Source organism: Plectrocnemia conspersa, unplaced genomic scaffold (assembly GCF_051122295.1).
Source record: "Plectrocnemia conspersa isolate PC_06_02 unplaced genomic scaffold, ASM5112229v1 ptg000011l, whole genome shotgun sequence".
Taxonomy (NCBI): Eukaryota; Metazoa; Arthropoda; class Insecta; order Trichoptera; family Polycentropodidae; genus Plectrocnemia; species Plectrocnemia conspersa.
This window is the reverse complement of record NW_028277175.1, coordinates 5,122,632-5,145,068: the sequence shown is the minus strand read 5'-3', so window position 1 is coordinate 5,145,068 and position 22,437 is coordinate 5,122,632. Positions and strand designations below refer to the sequence as shown.

Here is a 22,437-nt window from a genome sequence, read left to right as displayed (position 1 = left end):
GACTAGACTTTTCAATTGTGAGAAAAATGTTAATATTAAGTGTTTTAAAAATGTATATATTTTAAAATAGTACTATTTTTTCAAAAGACTGGTTAGAATAATATTGATTTATTAATATAGCAAATATTGACTAAAAAGATCAATGTGTTTCATAATATCTTAGTTGAACTTCTGTTTCATAATAAATATAGATAAAAAAATCTCCAATGTTACCGATGTTTTAAATTAGAAGACTTCAAACCCTCCTCAAAACCTTCCTCAACCTAAACCTGACAGCTGAGAAGAGTCGCCAAAAACTTATAATCGAAAACTTTAGACTCTCCTCGACACCTATTAAATTATACCATTTGCTTGGTGTCCTAGGCTTATAATTATTGCATAAATATAAAAAAAGTGTCATAAATTAATGTAACCTTGGAAATTAATATTCTAATGATTTTTTCATCTCCGCTTCATTTAAAATAATCTACAAAAAAAATGTTTTCGACTTATCGAGAGTTGTCGACGAAAAACGGTCGGCATTCTTTTTGTTTTTTCAATAGTATACTTGAATAATGCGTGTGACAAATAAACATGACACAAAGTGCGTCGGATAGCTGAAAGAGTAATATTTTTCTTTACGAATTCCTGCGTTATTGTCAGATCAATGGAGTGGACCGCCCCGGGCGGCACTTGCTTGGGAACGGTATTTTTGCATTAGAAGGACCGGATCTGCATTTATGCGAATACTCTAAAATCAATTTCAGGTCATTAGCATATAATACACAGTCCAAGCTCTCAATTGCCGCAAGTAGAAATTTCAAATCCTCTAGAACGAAAGCTCACCACATAAGTTAAGACAAGACTGTTGAGAAAATTAAATTGCTTACTTCATGTAAAATAATTTCACGATATACTTTATCGAATTCCCTTTAAAAATTCGCATAGACTACGTCAACCCAGATTTTAGAATCCTTCGAATCAACCCAGATTTTAGAATCGCATTGAAATGACGTGGACGAAACCCGTGTTGCTGGTCCACTACAGCCTGCAACGATGCTCGCCACAAACCTATATAATCTAGTCCTGGATTAAGAGAGAGAACTACCAGAAACTTGTAATCCACATTATACAATTATTGTTTGCGACCATCGTGACACATTGGGGTAACCTATTAGGTTACCCTAATGCGACACGATGCGTCACGATTACCCTATACAATATTACGACTTACAATAAGTGAGAATTTATTGAAGTATATTTAAACCAAATTTTGACCAATAGAAGAGCGCAAAAAACAATTATCCCTTCTCAGAAGTCAAAAATCCACGTCAAAAGCAATAAAATCGTGTCGACACCGTTACAGTGGGAACGCTCGTTGCCGAGCGTTCCCACTGTAACGGCGCCATCACGATTTTATTGCTTTTGACGTGAATTTTTGACTTCTGAGAAGTGATAATTGTTTTTGCGCCCTCCTATTGATCAAAATTTAGTTTGAATACATTTTGACCAATTTAGAAGTCGGTAGCAAAATCGACATGGATAGCTATTATATTTTTAACAGTGTAATATCGAAGTCAAAAATTTACGTCAAAAGCAATAAAATTGTGTCAGTGCCGACACGATTTTATTGCTTTTGCCGTAGATTTTTGACTTCCGAGAAGCGATATTTTTTTGCGTTTTTTTATTGGTCAAAATTCGGTTTTTATTTACTTCTTAAATTTCGTAATACACTATCGTTACCGACGTAATGGGAACGCTCTATCGTTCACAGCATTCCCACTTAGATGGCGGCGGTACGATTTTATTACTTTTGATATGTTTGATTTTGAGTATTTAAAAAATCAAAAAAAAATTGTTAAAGTAAATAAATCGCCTGATTCTAAGGGTTAACTTTGAATTCCTATACTTAACCTTAACCTTGAATTCTTATATAATAGTTAACCTTAACCTTGAATTCCTAGACTACCGTCGCATATCACAATGAAAAATGAGTTTGAGCACGACGAACCGAGAAGCAAGTCGCGATGCGTTACGCGCCGTCGAGCCGCGAACCGGCTCTCGCGGTTCACTTTCGATTTTTGATTATTAGCCTCGATTCGCGGCGAGAATCTCGATTCGACTACAATCGAAATCAAGAGTCACGACGAAAGAGCCGTTAGATGCGAAGGGCCTTCGTCTCAAGGCCGCGTCCGCAATTAGGCACCTACACTCGAATAGGTTAAGGTCAGAGGGCGCGACCTTCTTGACCTACGGCACCATATTCGCAGAGGTGGAGCGGAGCGCGAATCTTATTTCCAGAGATGAGCTCGTTGAACTTGATCGCGTAAAAATAGACTTGGCGTATGTGACGTATCGGTCGGTGTCAACGCACCCTCTCTGAGATAAATAAACGTGTGCGGTAACGGGCGATCGAAGTGTGCGTATTTCGCCGTGCGAATCGATATCGAAGATTTTCGGCGGCGTAAAGTTCGAAGTCGCCGCACGGTGCCCGTGAAAATGACTTCAAGGGAAACGGTGGTGGGGGCGACCGCGAACGTGTGAGTGTGTACGATGCGCGGTCAACGAACTCGCTGACGCGTTTGCCTGTGTGAGACTCTATGATAATTCCAGCTGTTCGGAAGCGTCGATTTCGAACTCGCATATATTTATAGCGGTTTATTTTTGACACTTGTATGCAAATGTGGCTTTAAATATGATCAAAATGTGATGATTGGAATTTGTTGAATGCTAAAACGGCGCATAGGAATGCATAAGGAGGAGTGGTGAGAACCATTGCTTATATAATAATTAAAGGTCGTGGGTTCAAATCTAACATTTCTTTTATTAATTTTTATCGCATCTGTAAGTTTAACTATTTAATCGTCTAGCAACGTTATCATTGCCAACTTTTAAGTCCCCTTAAGTTTTGTTGAGTCTCCTTGAAACTCTCACAATCACAGAATTCATTAACTATGCACGCAGAATTAAAACACCTTAAAATAAAATAAAAAAATGACATTCCTTAAAAAAAAGCTAACAGCACTATAAATCAGACAGCTGTTAATAATCACGCGTGTTCAAAATGTCAAATATTAGTTTGCAACAACACATTTACAAAACTGCTCAACGCGTTAAAATTGTTTAATATACAGAAATAACAATTCTGTTCGAAATTTGTTCAGCCGAGAATATTACTGCTGTAAGTGAAAGTATTGCCGAAGACCCGGAAATATCGATGCGTCGGCGATCGCAGCTGTTCCGATTTATTTATTAAATCTTCCGTTGTAACCTGACAGGCGTAAGTCCAATGCGTTGCAACGGGGTATATTTGTACCAACTGAGTAACTCAATCAGATATAATGTATACCTACAAGTAAGTATTAATCACCACCCTGAAAGTCTATATTATATTAATAATTATAAATTATTTTGTGTAATATAATTCATAACTAATAGATGACACTGCCGTTTTTTTAATAATGACGCATTTTTTTAATAAAATTCGAGTGCCGTTGCCAGAGCTTTATGGCTTCCTTTAGCGCATTTTGCATCTGGACTTGCACCTGCATCCGTATAAATCAGATAGCACAAGAACAGCAAAAAGTGATACATTAAAAAACGAACACTGGCTGGCCAACTTTTGACCTCCTCTCTCCCCAGGAAAAAGTTGAAATAACATCCCTTATTCTAAACTAATACTTATCGGGTTATTTTTCAAAGAAAAACTAATTAAAACTGTCTCGAATCTATCCAGAAAATATTTTTCTTAATATTTCATTTCAGTGAAGTCAAATAGAAATACATTTTCACCAGTAGATATATATGTTTACCAGTTTAAATATAATGTATCTGGCAGAAGCTAGTAAAATTATGATTTTAACTATTAATATATACATTTACATACTTGTCATTATTTATTTACATGCAACGTATAAAAGTTATATATTCAATAGTGAAAACCAAATACATTTTCTGCAATGGGCGAAAATATAATTTAACTGATAGGCACTAGTCAAATTATAATTCTAAAAATAATCATAGTTTTAAAACTTTCACTAAGCAAGGTTCAAAATATAAAATAAGCCAACTCATCTCTCATTGGGAAATAAGCAGAAGAATTACAAACAGACAATTCGATTCTCACTTATTGTAAGTCACGATATTGTTATAAAAAGTCATAATATGTACGCTATAATCGAGCGTTTCCATTGCGACGGCACGATTTTATTGCTTTTGACGTGGATTCTAAACATTTGGGAAGGAGCAGGTGGTGGGATTTGCCTCCCTTAAATTTTGAATCTATTTTTTCGTTTTAAAATGTTGAAATCATGTTTCTGTTGGTTCATGGTTGAATTAAACATATAACATTAGGCTGTAAAAATTGCAAACCACAAGACTGTCGTTTGTTTTTAAAACCCTTAATGTGCTAAAGTACCTTTGGCGTAATATATGACCGTAAGCCATTGTTATTAAAAATTACAAAGGCACAAGTTGGTTATGACAGTCCTGGAGACGTTGAAAAGTTAACATTTAATTTTAGGCATTTCATGCATGATACAGAGTGGTAATAATTTTGAACTCCATATATTTTAAAACATAAATGGGAGTTTTCGTGAGAGCTTCGGAAGGCCGCGACAGAGCTTCTTAACATGCTTTATTTTGGATGAGAATAAGCTATATTTACTAATAATACAGCTTTATGTGGTAATCCTTTAAATCTATTTTCTTATGAATCAATCTTTGAAGATCTTTTTATTCATCTATGCTCCTTTTTGGTTATGATAATCAACAGAAGGATTTTTTAATTCAGTCCCCCTTAAATGATCCAGATTTTTTGCTTTTTTTAATAGCTAAAATTTTTTTGCATATAGCAACACATGACTGTAATTAGATGATTAATTTAAAAAAATGAATTTATCTCAAGAACAGATAAACCGTATCCGAATAATTGATATTTGCCTTGATTTACGAGTTTAATTCGTTCCGTGACGGAGCTCGTAACTCAAATTACTCGTGTGTCAAATCAATTTTCCTTGTTGAAATGAATTGAAATGCCATAAATCCACTTGAATAGGGAGAGTTGAAATGGATTAATAGTAATTTAAATGGTAAATACGCACTACCTTAAATAGCTGGTAAATCTAGTGTTAATTAAGGAGTATATGTTTTAAGCTACGCAACACGTTTTTTTGCTCTCAAAAAACTTGTAAGTCAATACACTCGTAGGTCAGGGTTTCAATGTATTCCATTTTTTAACGTCTTTATATGTTATAAGTTATGTACTAAAACATATATGGCTTTTAGAATTAAAATCAGAATTATTAAAAATAATAATTTATTTATTGAAAAAATAATGCCGCGACCGCGATAGTTGCGCGCCCCTACTCGCATAACCCCGTGGTTCGGTGCCAATAGCAGAGTTCACCGCTTTGCGCGTGTGTATGTAGGTGAGCGCTCGCGCGGGTCGACGACCGTCCTCCGCTTTCTTTTTCATTCACACGTACGGCGCCGTCTCGCTCTCGCGGGCGACATAGCGCCGTTTCGCTCACCCGCCTCTTGCATCACAGTCAAACGGCTTCCCGGTCGAAAATCGCGATAACCCATTTCTCGCCAATCGTCACCGGTCAAAAAATCATCATCAGCACTTATCGAAACTGCACAGCGCGAAATAATAATAGCGCTTGAACTTGGCACAGTTCGGTTGTGCAACTAATTATCGCGGCGCTCACCTTCGATGCGTTCGATTTTTTTTACAAATATTTATTTATAATTAAAGAAGCAACCCTTTCTGTATTTCGGCATTTTTTTTAAATTAAACAAATTCCTGCGCGTCTCCTTCTCTCTCTCGCGCGACGGCCGGTTCTTAAAAGTTCGACTTTTTTTCGGTCTGTTACGAAAAAAACTCCGTTCAAGTTCAACGCTCCGCTCGCCCAGTGTGTTTACTTTCTGATGAATAATTTTCACACCGCAACGCATATTTTTATCTGTACGCTATAAATACAGTTTTGTGAAATGTGTAATTATAAATATGGTCATTTGTCAATTTGAATAGTTGCCAATAGTTCACTAAAGCAATGAATTTTAATTAAATATGGTATTCTAGAACTTCTTCTCAGAAGATAAAAATCTACAAATAATCTAAAATAATTTACATAGCGTACATTGTCGTGCAAGAGAATTGAACCTTTTCGACTAACTAGTGCGGGGACCGGACTAAAGTTCTCAATCAAATATTCGATTATTCTAATATTCGTTAAATATTTATTTTTATTATCTCGAATGATATTTTGAAAAAATCTTAGAATGAAACAATTTGTACAGAAAAGCAACTCTGATACTCGTTTTTTTTTTCTCAATATATCCGAGTGACTAGTGCCGCTCCAAAATCCATGGTCCTTTATGCGCGAACTACGAGACAATGAGGCGCTCCTTCTCAACAAAAAAAAATGATTTTACGCCTTCAAAAAACAGATGTGAATAGAATGTTTATTGGCGGCATCTAATATGACAGAAATTCGCAGAATTCGTTCGTTGATCGAAACAAGATATTGGAAAGGACCCTTTATCGTTCTACGCTTATCTCGAAAACAGGTGTGCGTCGCAATTTTTTGTGAAGTTCGTGTTACGTTTTTGTATTTGTTATTTCAAGACGCAAATATTGTATTACAATCAATTCAATAATTCAATTGCGGTTAATTTATTTCTAGTTATTTAATTTATATGAAAATCTGCACAAAACAAACGCCCATATGGTTATATACATAAAATTCGTCACAACTTTATTAGCTATTATTTATACAATGAATTCGACAAAATTATGTATTTAAAATTGAATCGCAGCTAATCTTAATTCTGGTGATTTAAAAAAGCTGAAATGACGCCTCTGATAACTTTACCGATATTATTATATGAACTTTTAATATAAGAGAGTACATATATTCAAACCAAATTTTAGTCAATAGGAGAGCGCAAAAACAATTATTAAAACAACTTCTCAGAAGGCAAAAATTCACGTCAAAAGCAATAAAATCGTGTCGGTGCAATGCCTGTGTAGGGCAATTTTTTGAGTTTTGATAAAAAACGGCTATTTTAACTTCCATTTTTCGATAAACTACAACTTTAAGCAAACGTGACGTAGAAAATCGTTTATCAAAAAGCAAAATATTTGTTTAATTTTCAACATATCAAATTGGAGCGATGAGATAACAAATTTCGCACAATGTGTTACGAGTCGTCGATTAACGTAATGTTTATTTTTTCGTCATTTGTGAATGCCGAAAAAAATAATAAATAATATATTATATTAACAGATTTGATGGAATATGAAAAATAAACTTCGATCCATGCTTTTATCTACTTAAAAAAACAAGAATACAAAGAAACAACCTTCTAAATATATTTTTATATATAAGCCAAGTTGCAAAGCTTTATTGAAACGAGTTGTATGATTTTGACACACATACATACATACACTTGAAGATCGGAATTAATAATTATAATTACATTTCTGATCCAACACAGTAAGATAGGTTTTTCCTACCTTTTCCTAATCCCATAGATTAATATCGAGGTGAATAATTAAAATAGCGCTTTAGCGATGAGCTTTGCAGAATTGTACTATAATATAACAGCACGCTGATGGCTAATACCTGAAATACCTGGGTTCAATCCCTAGTGTTTTTAGATTATGTACTGTCGTATATGGGAGATCATAATTAGTGATTATTATATAATTATAATTCCAATCGATCATCACAGATTGAGTTTTCCTCGATGTTCTTAATCTCACTGATAAATATCGTGACGAATAATTAAAATTAAATTAGTTTTAATGAATTAACTCGTACATATTCATATCTGTAATAATAGGGTATAATTATTAAAATAAATATCACTAATTTAGTTGTTGATTGTGTTTACATTGTCGCAACGCATGTTATGTTACAACGAAAATTTACAATAAATATATTAAGAAATAAAAATATAAATACTACACATCAATGAGTAATAAGATTTTTCTCGTAGTCTTGATTACTCAAAGCAAACATTTAAATAATTCCCCTGAATTATTTCGAATATGCAAATCATCCTATCACTCATAGCCTTGGTAGATTAAAACAAGTTCGCAACGTTTTCCTGTATCAAGAGAGATATAATAGTCAATTTTGAGTAGTATAATAATCGGAATTTAAACTGACTCAGCCGCCAATTGACTGAGTAATCAATGCGTTGTGCATAACAATATTTTCAGAGTGATTAAAGTATGAGAATAAAGGATTTATATATCCTGTATTGAAATAGCGCAGCGACATTAGTATGCTTCCAAAAATAAACGTTGATATTCACTGCAAGTAAAACAATGTTGCGAACATAATCATAATTAAAGCTTTATTTATAGCTGGGTAAAAGTCCTGAGTATAACTTTTCCAAACAACTTTGACAGAAACATAAATATGCCTTGAAATAAAGTAAAAACATTTTTTAAAAGCTATGACAAAACAAATTATAAACTTGTAACTTTTTCGTATCATTTTCATACAATAATCGGAAAATTTAGGGTCGAATTTATAAATTAGGGAGTTGTTCTGACTCATTGATTTACAAAAATAGAAACTGCCGAATCAAAAAAAAATGGATGACAAACAATCAATATAGGTTCTATATATGTATATAAATATATATGTATATATATTATAAATATACATATATCCAAATTAATGAAATATAATTTGCAACGTACCAGGACTACCCATGATCGTTGCTAATAGGATCTCATAAAACTAATTGATTTTTGTTCCATAGATTTTCTATGAAATGAGTTTGTCGGCGTGAACAACAATATTACATTAACAGTACCAAGGAACTTACTAAGACAGGGGTCAGTGCACAAATATGTTTGCCATACAGATACTTAAAATTACGCTCCGGATTGCCAATATAACAGTTATATACGCCTAAGATTCTGATGAGATATGTGTTAAATAAAAACAAAGAGTTTGGTTCCGCCCTGAATCATCAACATTAGTCAGAGGATCAAGGACTGGAAAGGATCTTAGGCTCACCCAAAATTATCAAGGGTATGTAAGCCAATAATTTATGACACTACTAAACGTCAAAGGCAATGTTTAGAAAAAGCAGATTGCGTCCAAAAATGAGATCTTGTGGTGGAATTTTAAAGAAGTGATACATTTTGAATTGCCGAACGGACGGCTATTGCCATCAATTCGAGAGATTTAAAGCGAAACTCAAGCCTCGACTGATCAACAGGCGTAGTGTCATTTTACACCACGATAACGCAAGACCCTATGCAGCAATAAACACTAAAAAGTATGGATTTTAAATGGGAATTGTTGCTGTATCCATTTTATTCTACGGATTTTCTTTTATTCTCAATTATGCAGCAGTTTTTAGATGAAAAAAATGTAAGAACTAAAAACGACTTCTTTACTTTTTTTCTTCTTCTTATACTTGATTGACAAATGAAATACGTGATTTATGGCACTACTGATATTTTTGCCCAATATATCCGCCGAGCATCTATCTAAATCCATAGAATGACGACGTTGCCAATATCAGTGATTTACATAATACTGCTCAACATTTATTCACACCAAGTAGTCTGATAAGGTTTATATTAGACAATAACAAAGAGTCTGGTTCCGCTCCTAATCGCTAAAAATTTTAAGATCGGAGTCTATGAAATAAATTTAGAGTCATATATAACATGATAAATCCTGTGAATGCTTAAGCGTGTGCGATTGATACCCACATACATAACCATCTAGGTTTATATTGATATTATTAAATATAATTAGCCAGTCAGAAAATTGAGTCAGTTACATAAGCACATTATATTACTAGTTTCGCCCGTGGGAAAATTTTTAAAACATGTCCAGTAGGTCATTCGAAACATTTCTGTATTGCACCATAGATACAATTTAATGGAGCAATATTTAAAATTTTCTTATACTCAGAATCATACTTTCAACGTAAGATGTTTTACATAAAACCCACAAAAGTAAAAAGAAATGCTTATTTAATAATAATTGTATACATAGATAATAAAAATTATCTTTATGTACATATGTATTTTGATCTGATCATATCGATAAGATTAAAAAGAGAAGCACATATATATAATTAGATTTGCGAATCGAATAAATGCCTTTATAAATTTTGTAATCGTTTATCTATACTGTGTTTATTCAATAATTGTAATCAGAATTGACATTGAAGTCGAGAGCTGTCTATTTCAAAGAACGTCAAAATAAATAGAATGTCAAACTTTGTCTAATACAATCAGCATTAGTTTATAAACTACATAATGAGTCATTATATATTTATCATAATCAAAAACCCTACTCCAGTGGCGTAGCTAAGGAGGCGGACCGCCCCAAGCGGCACTTGCTTGGGGGCGGTATTTTCGCGATGGAAGAACCCTTCGTATATATAATTATATATCCACGAAAACCTAAGAAGTAAATTAAATATATCAGTCATAAAATGCCGCCTCTATAGACAAAAATGTTTTGAATTATTAGCTAGTTTCTTAGAATCGGTAAAAGTGGATAACGCCAGATATTATGTGCTTGCATTCTTTCAATATGTGATGATCTCATGCCTTTTTTTTTTTGAGGACCACTAATCTATACAAAGTAAGTTGTGTTGTACATTCTTATATTTCAGGGTTTTTCTGGGTGTCAGAGATCCGATCAGAAGGCCATTCCGAAGCACTATTCCGTGAATAGTGAGTGCGTTCTCATTATGTGGTGGATAACCCCGGCCGCGGAAAAGTGAGAGTAGTGCTGCCTCGTCTTTAGCTAGCGGCGAGTAACGGTGTCCGTCGTATAGACTGAACAGCTGATGGCTAGCGGCAGAGACCGTTAGCCTCTATCGACAGAGGCACTTTGCTTACGTCTTGTTTGAGTCTCTGATTATTAACATAATATATGTATGTTCATATGTATCATGTTGTGAGTGGGATTTACGGTCAATGTTCTCAAAAATGAGAAAGGATATCAATTTTAAGATAAATGTTGAGCTGGCTTTTAAATTCTGATTTCTCATGAACTAATAAATGAAATTTAAAAAAATAAAACGACAAAATAAAGTTCATTTCAAGCTCTTACTAAAAAAAAATACTTTACAAGTCATGCCTGCATTGCAACAGGCACAAAATCTGTTTTTAAAAATACGTTTTTTAGTTCATGTAAAGAGAGCTTAAAATAAGTTTATATTGTCTGTAGCATTTACATTTCAAAAAGATCAACTATTTTAGTATTACTTCATTTATAAGAACATACTATGTCTAATACAATTTTTGTAATATCTAAAAAGCATCTATAAATATGAAAACTTCTCTATCTAACTAAAAAATCACAAACGGAACATTCTTCACTTTACAGAATGTTAGCTGCAGATTTTTAGGTAAGCACAGCTGTATTTAAAAAAATATTATATTCAGTAAAGTTTTCAAAAAGTATACCTATATATTTTAATTATTTTGATTCGATATCCAGTTGTACGTTAAAAATGAACAAAGAAAAGCTACAGCTTATAAAGTTAAGTTCTTAAATTATCTGAATACAAGCAGTTTACTCGAAGGTTGGTAGCCCTATTACGCTGTTAAATATATATAGTCGGTACAATATAACTGTGCAATGATTGTGAACAGATATAACACGTATGCAATTTTCGCTTCAGTTCTTAATTAGCCTTGTGAAATTAATGCTTTTCTCATGCCTAATTTATTAATATTATTTATTAATAGGGAAAATAAGCAGAAGTACAGACACGTTGCATCTCATATATTGCTCCATATGCTTAGAATTTATTTACATCCGATGTATAAATATATATTTTTTGCTAAAAATATATTTTCACTAGTAGATACATATATTATATTTCTACTGCAAAAAAAAAAATACCTGATAGGCTCTAATATGCTGCTCGAAAATAGCTATGAAGCTCAATTTGACAGTTGCGAAACGTTCATTTGCTGTTCAAACCTAAAACTAACCTAATATAAGTATTAAAACTAATTATAGTTTTAGAACTTTAATTAGGTCAAGTCCAAAATACAAACTAAGCCAACTCATCCCTCACGGTAAAATAACCGGAAGAATAAGTACAGACAGACATCGCATCTCACATATTGCTTCATAGTTTGTCTGCATTTCAATATTACATGTTTTAAAAATATGATAGCTATCCTTACCGATATTACTATGGATTCTAATATAAGAAGGCTGATCAAAGTATATTCAAATCGAATTTTGGTCAATAGGAGAGCGCAAAAACAATTATCACTTCTCAGAAGGCAAAAATTCACGTCAAAAGCAATAAAATCGTGTCGGCGCCGTAGCAGTGGGAACGCTCGGCAACGAGCGTTCCCACTGCGACGGCGCCGACACGATTTTATTGCTTTTGACGTGAATTTTTGACTTCTGAGAAGGGATAATTGTTTTTTGCGCTCTCCTGTTGGTCAAAATTCGGTTTAGATGTATTTTATTTAATTCTCACTAGAAATATTTTTATATATATAAACATTTGATAATCGAGCGTTTTCACCGCGATAGCACGATTTTATCGCTTTTGACCTGGACTGGAAATTCACTATATGGCAACACTGAGCAGCAAATATTATGAGTAGATATTTTTAATGCATAATTAAAATATTTCGCATTAAATATGATTGATGATTTCAGAAAATATGTCGCGACGATGGCTAATTAATATTTATTTGTAACATAGAAAGGGTTAGCTCGTACCTATTAATATTTATTCAAGAAATTATATTACGATGTTAAAAAATATATCATGGGGCCCGGAATCATTGTTTTCCCATCGCCCATTTTTTTAATGTCGGAGGATCGAATTTTTAATGTTTTTTTTTTTGTATTAGAAATAATAAAATCAGTAAAATATATTTGTAGTAAAAAAAAATTGTGTAGAAAAAAAGCTAAATGCCATTTTACGGTGAAATATTAACGGCGAAACTTAGAGAAAGCCTTCAAGATAAATAAAGGATCGATGAATGTGCGTAGAAAGGCAGACAGATGATGACGGAATGTAAATATTATAAAAGGAAAGCTCAATATATTTATTACCTAAATACATTATTTTAGTTAATTTGATATTAGGGACATCTTTAAAAACTAAATGACTAAATAGAAACACAACAGTAAAACGAAGTTTAACATGTGTTTTGTTTATATTTTTTATCTGTACCAACTGAGCTAAGTCAATCAGACATAATGAATACCTATAGTAAATATTAACCACTAGATTTTACAGCCTATGAATCTGTAACAACTATATACATCATTATAAAATAGTGTATACATTATAATTTAGTGAATTATCATGAAAAAAAATCATTGCTGTCATGACTCGAACCCGCGACCTCTGGGCTACCAGTCTAGATCTTACGGACTACGCTATTCCGACCTTTTATTTGAAGTTGAAATGACGAAACACCCAAATTTGTGCACTTTATTAAAAACTGCACCATTTTATATTTACAATCCTATGGATTAGTTTGCGAAATAAACAATTGAATTTGTTGTTCAAATATTTTTTTAAATGAGAATTGTTTCAATAATACATAATACATCATTTTACTAGATTACTTGTAGTTTTTATATGTAATTTAACTAAACAAACGTAAAAATACAGAGTCAATAGTATTAAAAGTTATGCTGAATAGCTATTTGAATTAGACTTATTTCATTTAACTGTAAAATTATATTTAGTAGCTTTAAGCTTAAAACTTACTGGGTTTATTCTGTAAAAACAGATATATAAAAGATTATTTACATTAGCATGGATAAATATCTCACTGACTTTCATTTTTGTCTTTCATAACTTCACATTATTTTGATGTAGAAGCTAAAAAAATTTGTAAAGATTTTCTAAATATATTTTTCAAGTACAAATTTTTATATTCAACTTTAGATAAATAAATTCGAATTCATAGCTTTTTCAAAGATTGCTAGTAATCTAATTTGTACAGATATATAAAAGTTAATTAACATTAGAATTAATAAATCAAAAATTTAAGTTCGGGGTACAAATTTATGTTGCACAAATACTCAAAGGACCTGTGTAATAAACATTATGAGGATTAATAGGATTACTATCACTAAATAAACAATTGTGAAAATAATATTTTTGGGGTCGATTCATACCCCATTCGGAAACAGTAAGTTATAAAATTTTAAATCATTGTCTCATAATTACAAAATTTAACTAAAAACTATTAAAACGTAAAACGCACAAAGCACAACCATAAAAATAATAATTACTTATTTATTATTTGCTATTATTGGAAATAATTTATTTAGGGTCTATTTCGGAAACTGTAAGTTATAAAATATTAAATGATACTGAATCGCCTAAAAAACTTAAAAAAAGTATTTTGAAAATACTTCTTAATTTTTTTTTAAACATTTGTTTAAGAATCGTCTCAATATTACAAAATATGATCCACTATTATATAATACTAGACAGTTTGTTTGTAAGATTACTTTGATTTATTGTATAATGCCTCAGGTTATATCAATATTACTTCAATTTACACAATATTTGGACTTTATATGAATAATTTTTGAAGTAAAATTTATTTTATTCAAAATTTTTGCAAAATCATCTGTGAAAAAATATTTATATTATAATTGATAAATATCTCACTGATATCGAATATTGCTATATTTTCATCGTATAGTAATTCTAAATATATATGTTACAGTGAATGTGTATTACCAGTGAATCAAACAATTGATTTACAATTTCACTGATGATTTGGTACAATTATTTCCCCGTGATGAGAAATTCATAGAATTGTTACATCACATTGTTAGAAAAAACTACAGTAAATAAAAAATAAAAATAAAGTAAGTTTTAAGTCGGGTTTGTTAAATTAATTTAGGTTAGATTTGGGTTTGAACAGTTGCGAAACGTCGATTGTCAAATTGAGTTTCAGACATTTTAGAGCCGCATATTTTTTCTAGTAGAAATATATATATATCTACCGCTGAAAATGTATTCGGATATTATTTCACTGAAACGCCAGTGATAAAATAATCCCATTCACTGTAACATATACAACAGATATCTGAAAAATCATAATAAATCACCAAAAGAGCTATGAATGTTTTGAGAAACGTGCTATTGAAATTGTCGTTAAAATTCCCTTCACAAAATTACACATGTTACAAATATACAATTTCACTAAATTACTTTTTGATTTAGATACCAATGTAAACAGTTTTTTTAGTACACGATATTTGAAATCAAATCTATTATATTATATATATAGATAGAATGATTGTTTTGTATCATTTAAATGCTTTAATTAAATATATTTTTAAATATAATTTATTTTATTCAACTATTTCGTATATCGTAACATAGCAACTAGGAAGCGGTTGAAAAATATTTGCTTTGAGCTGAAATAATTTATATATATATTTGAGTTAAATGATTTTTGATTTATGAATCTAAATATCTTTAAGAAGCAATCACACGGTAAGTTTACTTAACGAGTTAGGATTACCTAACCGATATTAGTTTGATGTTTGGAGATGAACTTACATGATCGCGGCCCTACCCGGGGCCTAGGTGGGCGGCGGGGGCCCCGGCATTGTGCCCCCGACGTTCCTCCGGGACTTATCAACCACACACACACACTGATCACTGTGCACTGTTCACTGTTCACTGTTCACTGTTCACCGTTCACTGTTCACAGAACAACGAATCTCGTCGATGCACTCAGATGGATTTCGCGCGCTTCCCGGTCCGGCCGGTCATCGGGCGTCCGGGACTTCCGGATGACCGATCGAAGTGGATTGTTTAGTATCGTTTTGATAGTACTCGTATTATGGTAGGTGGGCCGTGCGGCACATAGCGTGCGGCTCGCGCGAAGGCCACAGTGCGACTGTTGAGTGTCGGCGCGGTCGACGCCGTGTCGGGCGGCGCCCTCCCCCGGGACTGCAGGAGTGCACCCGGGGCTCTGCCCCCGAAGCTTCCTCCTTCCCGGTTTTTCCCCGTGTCCCACTGACAATGAATCTCCCGGGTTCGTCGACCGCCAGCGCCGGTGCACACTCTTCTCTTCCGAGCCTTCTTCTCTCGACCGCGTGTATTTATATCGTTCATTCATGGATTCATACTACTATGTGACATTGCTCAATTTTATTTTACTGAAAACAAACAAAAGAAGGGTCGGGTCAGCTGTCTATCTAGTAGCTTAACCTCTCCCCTCCTCTTAATAAAGGATACATCTATATTTAATACATAATTTTAGGTCCTGGAAAAACAACGATTCCGGGCCTCATGACAAAAATTACATTTTATATATTTTCTAACATCATCTTAAATAGTTAACCCTTTCCATGCTACAAATAAATATAATAATTAGCCACTGTTTCTGAAATCATACTTTATGCGAAATATTTTAATTAGGTATTAAAAATATCTTTGCTGCTCAGTGTTGCCATGTAGTGAATTTCCAGTACAGATCAAAAGCAATAAAATCGTCCCATCGCGGTGAAAACGCTCGATTATCAAGCGTTTATATTAACCTTTTAATCGCCATGAACTATTAGTACGTTCATCTGGGAATTTAATAGCAAAAAAATCTATTGATTTTTTCTTTTTGATAAAGTATCGATGGTATATTATAACAACGTATAAAATAAATATACAATGTATCATTTTTAATGTCATTTGCCTAGAAAAACAAAATATTTTTTCTCTTAAGCCAGGATTGTCACAATACAAAATATAAAAATAAAATAATTAAAAAATATTTATAAAAAAATTATAAGTTTTTTGTATAAGCACATTAAATTTAGACAAATATATAAACATTAAGCCAAGGTTGTCACACAGCTTAAAAAAATAAAATTTTAAGAAAATAGTGAAGTATAAAATAACGGCAAATACATGTAATTTGTACTAGCGTGGCACAACCCTGAACAGCGATTAATTGAACGTCAAACAAATCTTTGATTTAAATCTCTCTAATATTAATAATAATTGCAATTTATTCCGACTAAATATGTTTACGTTGTCGTAGAAAATGTCAGTATAAATTAAAACATTTTAAGCCACACAAAACACTTAGTTTTGTGTGGCTTAAAATAAGTGCAAAGTGAAGCGCATTAACGCGCTCATTTTGTATAGCCGGCCTCATGCGCTCAGACACATAGAGCGCGATAAAACGCTTAAGGCGCTGAAAAGGTTAAGACTTTTTATAGTAATATTACGAGTGAGAATCGAATGAAACACATCTAAACCGAATTTTGCCCAATAGGAGAGCGCAAAATACAATTATCCCTTCTCAGATGTCAAAAATTCACGTCAAAAGCAATAAAATCGTGCTGTCACTGTCGCAGTGGGAACGCTCGTTACCGAGCGTTCCCACTGCGACAGCGCCGACACGATTTTATTACTTTTGACGTGAATTTTTGCCTTCTGAGAAGTGATAACTGTTTTTGCGCTCTCCTATTGACCGAAATTCGGTTTCAATATACTTTGATCAGCCCTCTTATATTAGAAGTCCATTGTAATATCATATTTTTTAAATTTAGTGTAATATCAAAATGCAGACAAACTATGGAGCTATATGTGTGATGCGATGTCTGTCTATACTTATTCTTCCGCTTATTTTTCCCTGGGAGATAAATTGGCTTAATTTATGTTTTTGGCTTGACTTGAATAAAGGTTCTAAAACTATAATTAGTTTTAGAACTTTCATTAGATTAGGTTTGGATTTGAACAGCACATCGACGTTTCGCAACTGTCAAATCGAGTATCATAGACATTTTAAAGCAGCATATTAGCGCCTATCAGTTAAATTATATTTTCGCTAGTACAAATACATATATATCTAGTGGTGATAATGTATTTGAACTTAACTAGTAAAAATATAACTTTACCAAAAAATACACATTCACTTTAACGTTTATACATCGGATGTAATTAAATAATGATGAGTATGTAAATATATATATTATTACTACATATAGAAAACTTGAAATCATGTAATTGTACTAGCAGATCATTTATATTTTCACTGGTAGAAATATCATATATACCTACTGGTGAAAATGTATTTCGATATGATTTTACTGAAATGACATATTTTAAAAAATATTTTCGGGATAGTTTCGAAACAATTTTTTCTAGATTTTCTTTTAAGAATAAGCACATGAATGATAATTTTTAATGTAATGTTTTTTGTGAAAATATTACCTAGAATGTGGGTGCTTATACCTAAATACATCAGTACATACATCTCTTTAATGATTTACCAAAATCAACTAGGAATAATTGCAAAGAAATTAAAAAGTTGTTTTTTAATGAATTTTAATCAACTAAAATTTACTTATCACTACATAATTGTTATTTTTGTTTTCCATGAACATGCTTCTTCTTTTTCTCATTTGCTCTTTTAAAATTGAATAATAAATATTTTAAGTCTACTCATTATATTTTTCTAAATGTATAGGTAATAAATTTATAATTTTTTATGTATTAAATCGTAACCGCAGAATGAGTTATTTCTTACTCATGCGGAATTACGTGAATATAAATAAATAAAAAAAGGTCATAAATATATTATTCAAGGGTCAGAATAAATATAAAATAGTTAGAATAAAAAAAGCACACATTCAGAATACAAATATAGGACGATCATGTGAATTAAAAAATATTAATATAACAAAAATATTAAAAAATATTCGTATTTTTTTCTCGGTTTTACTGATATTAATTATTTAACCAATAATTTCAAGTAAAATACTATTTAATTAAAAAATAATTATTTTAAATAATCATTAATTACTTTAATATACTTTGCTATTTAATTGGCTATTGATGTTACTCACAATGTGCTCTAGTGTCATAGAAAACGCGAATAAGTGATGGATCCTCAAAGTGAAACACGTTTCTCATAGTAAAGCTGGACATCGTTTACGTGTAAAGAGAACCTCCACTTGCTTTCAAACGTTTCTCTGTTCAAAATGTTCCCACTGATTAACTAATTGATAAAAATAATTCAGTTAAAATAAATTACAATGCAAATATATCAACGCAAAGGCTAATAATCAGTGTAGTGAGCAGTGAGCACTGAGATTTGGTCCCTCACTTAGTCATTATTTCTGAATCCTTTTACCTGAAGAGAATAACTAATTGTCTTTCTATATTTGCAGAGCAACAGTTTTTGCTTCGGAGCACACTTTTTAACTCGTATTTAGTAAAATTATGAGCTTAGATTTATTTGGGCCGCGGCAGCGAGAGCAAACATTAGTTTGACGACCACGACGGGAGTATGACGGCCGGTGGCGCTTCGTCCGCCGGCCTCATAATAATCATTCGCAACAATAATTAAATTTAATAAAAATCTACTGCTCGGACAATATGTGTATAATTTCCATCCGTCACCACTTGTTCGCAAAAAAGTATTTGAAGAGATATATATCTTTCATATTTAAGCCTATAGGTATTTCCAGCAGTAAATGTTAAAAATCTAAAAATATTTTTTTGTGTGTATATTAAATCTGTTCTGCTGAAAACACACAAAAAGAGAACTCACAATAACCTAAGCATAAGCATGTTTCAGATCACTTACAATAAGTAGTGCTATATTGAAACTCTCAGGGATATATTTAAATTATAAAAACGCAATAGTAATTAATTTTTTTTTTTTAAATGGTTAGTTGGTTTTCACTTTGAATGATCTGAAAAAATATTTGTATTAAAACCCTGATTTTCTTTGCCACAAAGAATTGAGAGATTCAATACTTTAATTGGATTAACTTTGTTACGTGCCATCGAGGAAAACAAGTAGTACAACAATTGTATAAGTTTGTCAGTAGGTACTCTAAATACTTCCAGCTGCAATACACTTCGATGCATCTGCTCTGAAGCACTCGATTCTTAAACCAACATCGATGCCAAACGTCTTGATGAAAATATAAAATACTTTTTGATAAATTTTATAGATTGTTTTATATATTTTAAATATATTTTTCTTGAGTAGCCAAATCTAATATTAGAGATTATAAATACTACATTGAATCTGTAACGTTGTTTTATATAACAAGTACCGAGGGACTCTTGATAGATATTGGTCCGATCTACTTTTATAAATCGTTCTCTTTGGACGAGTCGACTAAATCTGATTTGTAACGAATGAAACAGTTACTGAGAAGGAATGCAATTTTTCGTAGTAATATTGAATTATTGTCGAGAAAGCTGCGTTCGTGACATTTTTACTATTTTTATCCGTAAAAATGTCGGTATCGGTGGATGACTAGTAAGAATGACTGATAGCACGGGTTCGACCCCTTGAATCGCTTCTCAGAGCAAATTTATTATTATATTAGGTTTATTAACTAATTGTGTACATTCAGTGCTAGAGTCCAATGTGAGTGATTTGCAAATATGCATTTTGATTCTTTGTTGTACTAAAAGTGAGAGTGTTCTATTGTTATTTTCCCAGCTTTGAACTAATCTCACGAATGGATATAGTGATAGTAAAGTCTGTATATGGTATGAGTCTTATAAATAAGTAAATATCTGTTGAGACACATCCAGTTTAAATATTGAGATGTACGTATTAGTTAAAACTTGGACTGACCTCATGGATCAGTTTCGCAGCCATTTTGTTTTGTAGCAAGTTTGTAATTGCCTACAAATATGGCAAGCAAATCTGGAGTCAGCAATATATATAAATTGCGATTGGTCAGTCATTTATGCCAAAACCGTGTTGGTCAATTTATCAATGTTAATGTTATCTAAAATACATTTAATATACATAATATTATTATAAAGGTACATTATATAAATACATATTGTTGTTGTCGTTGCCAAGGATTCATATTTAATGCCAGTAAATCTGTGATTAGTTAAAGGGAGCCATTCTTCCTATATTAACATATATAGAACACAAATTTGTACTATATTTACATACATACATACATACATACATACATAGTAATAGAACACAAATATGAAATAAAACAACTTTAATGTGATTTTTTTTTATTTAAATCGTTAAATTTTGCAGCTATTATTTTTTAAATAAGGTGTGAGCGTATTTATTGTTTGACAAGGTCCTAGAGTGTAACTAAGCAACCGTAAACATACATGTATAAATAACCACTTTGTTTGTTCTTGTATCTAAGCGCCTTTCTTTTAGGAGCGTTGTGATTATCGCAGTTGTAGGTCGTTAAGCATTTCTTTAAACTACTGAAGGATGCTGAGAACAATCATACTATTCTCAAAAAAATCCAGTTTTGCGTTCCGAGACGTCTTCGAGAATCAAGGTCGCGTCTTCTTTTGATGCCCGTTAGGGCCAGGACGTCCGCGCTAGCCGACTCGCTCATAGCTGTCGCCATCAACGCCTGTCAACTACGAGGAGCTGATCTGGTTCGTGTCATTTAATATTAATATTTAATGATTTTATTGATAATGGTCACGATGGTCTTAATTTAATTTTAGTATTCTATGATTTTTTTTCTTTCTTACAATGTATTATTTTCTTTTGTAATGTTTTTATATATTTTTATGTATAGTAATAATACAATATATTGTTTATTTATTTAAGCATGGTCACGTATTGGGTAACCTGGTAGGTCACAATGGTCTTAATTTAATTTTAATATTTTATGATTTTTTTCTATGTATTTTTATAATACAATATTAATATATATTGTTTATTTTTTATTTTTTAACTATCGTGACGCATTGAGGCACGATGGTCTAAATTTAATTTAAATAAATAAATATTAATTTATATTACTTTGCCATATTTTTATGTATTAAATATTCAGTAGAAATCATTTTAGTTAACGTTTCTTTTTATAAATTAATTAAAATAATTTTATATACATTTATGCTTGCACTACACTCTCTGGAAGTTGTCCGAACCGAAAATCGCTGACATCCGAGTAGCGGCCACACTGCCACAAATTTCATATGCCGTCCGGACGGCGAGTGTGAATGACGTCCGTGCGGCGGCTGCTGTCACGTACAGCTGGCATATTTGCGCGCGATCGAAAAATGTGCCAAATAATCGCAATTTTTAAATTGTCATATTATTAAATTTACGCTACTAATAATTATAAAAGTTTGTGTGGGCACTCACCAGTACAATATCAGTGAAAACTTTTCGGTTGTAAATATTCAATTTACGCAAAATCTTTGTCGGCTTTTGCAAAATGCCATAAGGCATAAAAATGATACTTCAGAATACGAACACCACATCTGTGATTATCCTAGAATTTGTCGCCATCGATTCTAAATAAGAATTCGTTATGGTGTGACATTTATATAAACATAAGGAAAATACATAAGGATATTCGAAACGATTTTTTTTAACAAAATCAAGTACCACTAATTATTTGTTATTTATTTAATTTTATATGAATTAAATATAATAACGATATCTGTAAGAAGAATATACTATCA

At 32.1% G+C, this 22,437-nt stretch overlaps 1 protein-coding gene across 3 annotated transcripts in view; it reads right to left on the bottom strand.

The window, feature by feature from the left end:
* The window catches only part of Hr4 (nuclear hormone receptor 4), a 152,206-nt gene extending 136,306 nt beyond the window's left edge, over window positions 1-15,900 (bottom strand). For all 3 annotated transcript variants that reach the window (XM_088198463.1, XM_088198464.1, XM_088198465.1), the window contains exon 1: window positions 15,556-15,900. The gene's annotated coding sequence lies outside the window, so the exon portion shown is untranslated. The remainder of the gene's footprint in view (window positions 1-15,555) is intronic.
* Window positions 15,901-22,437: the final 6,537 nt, after the last annotated feature.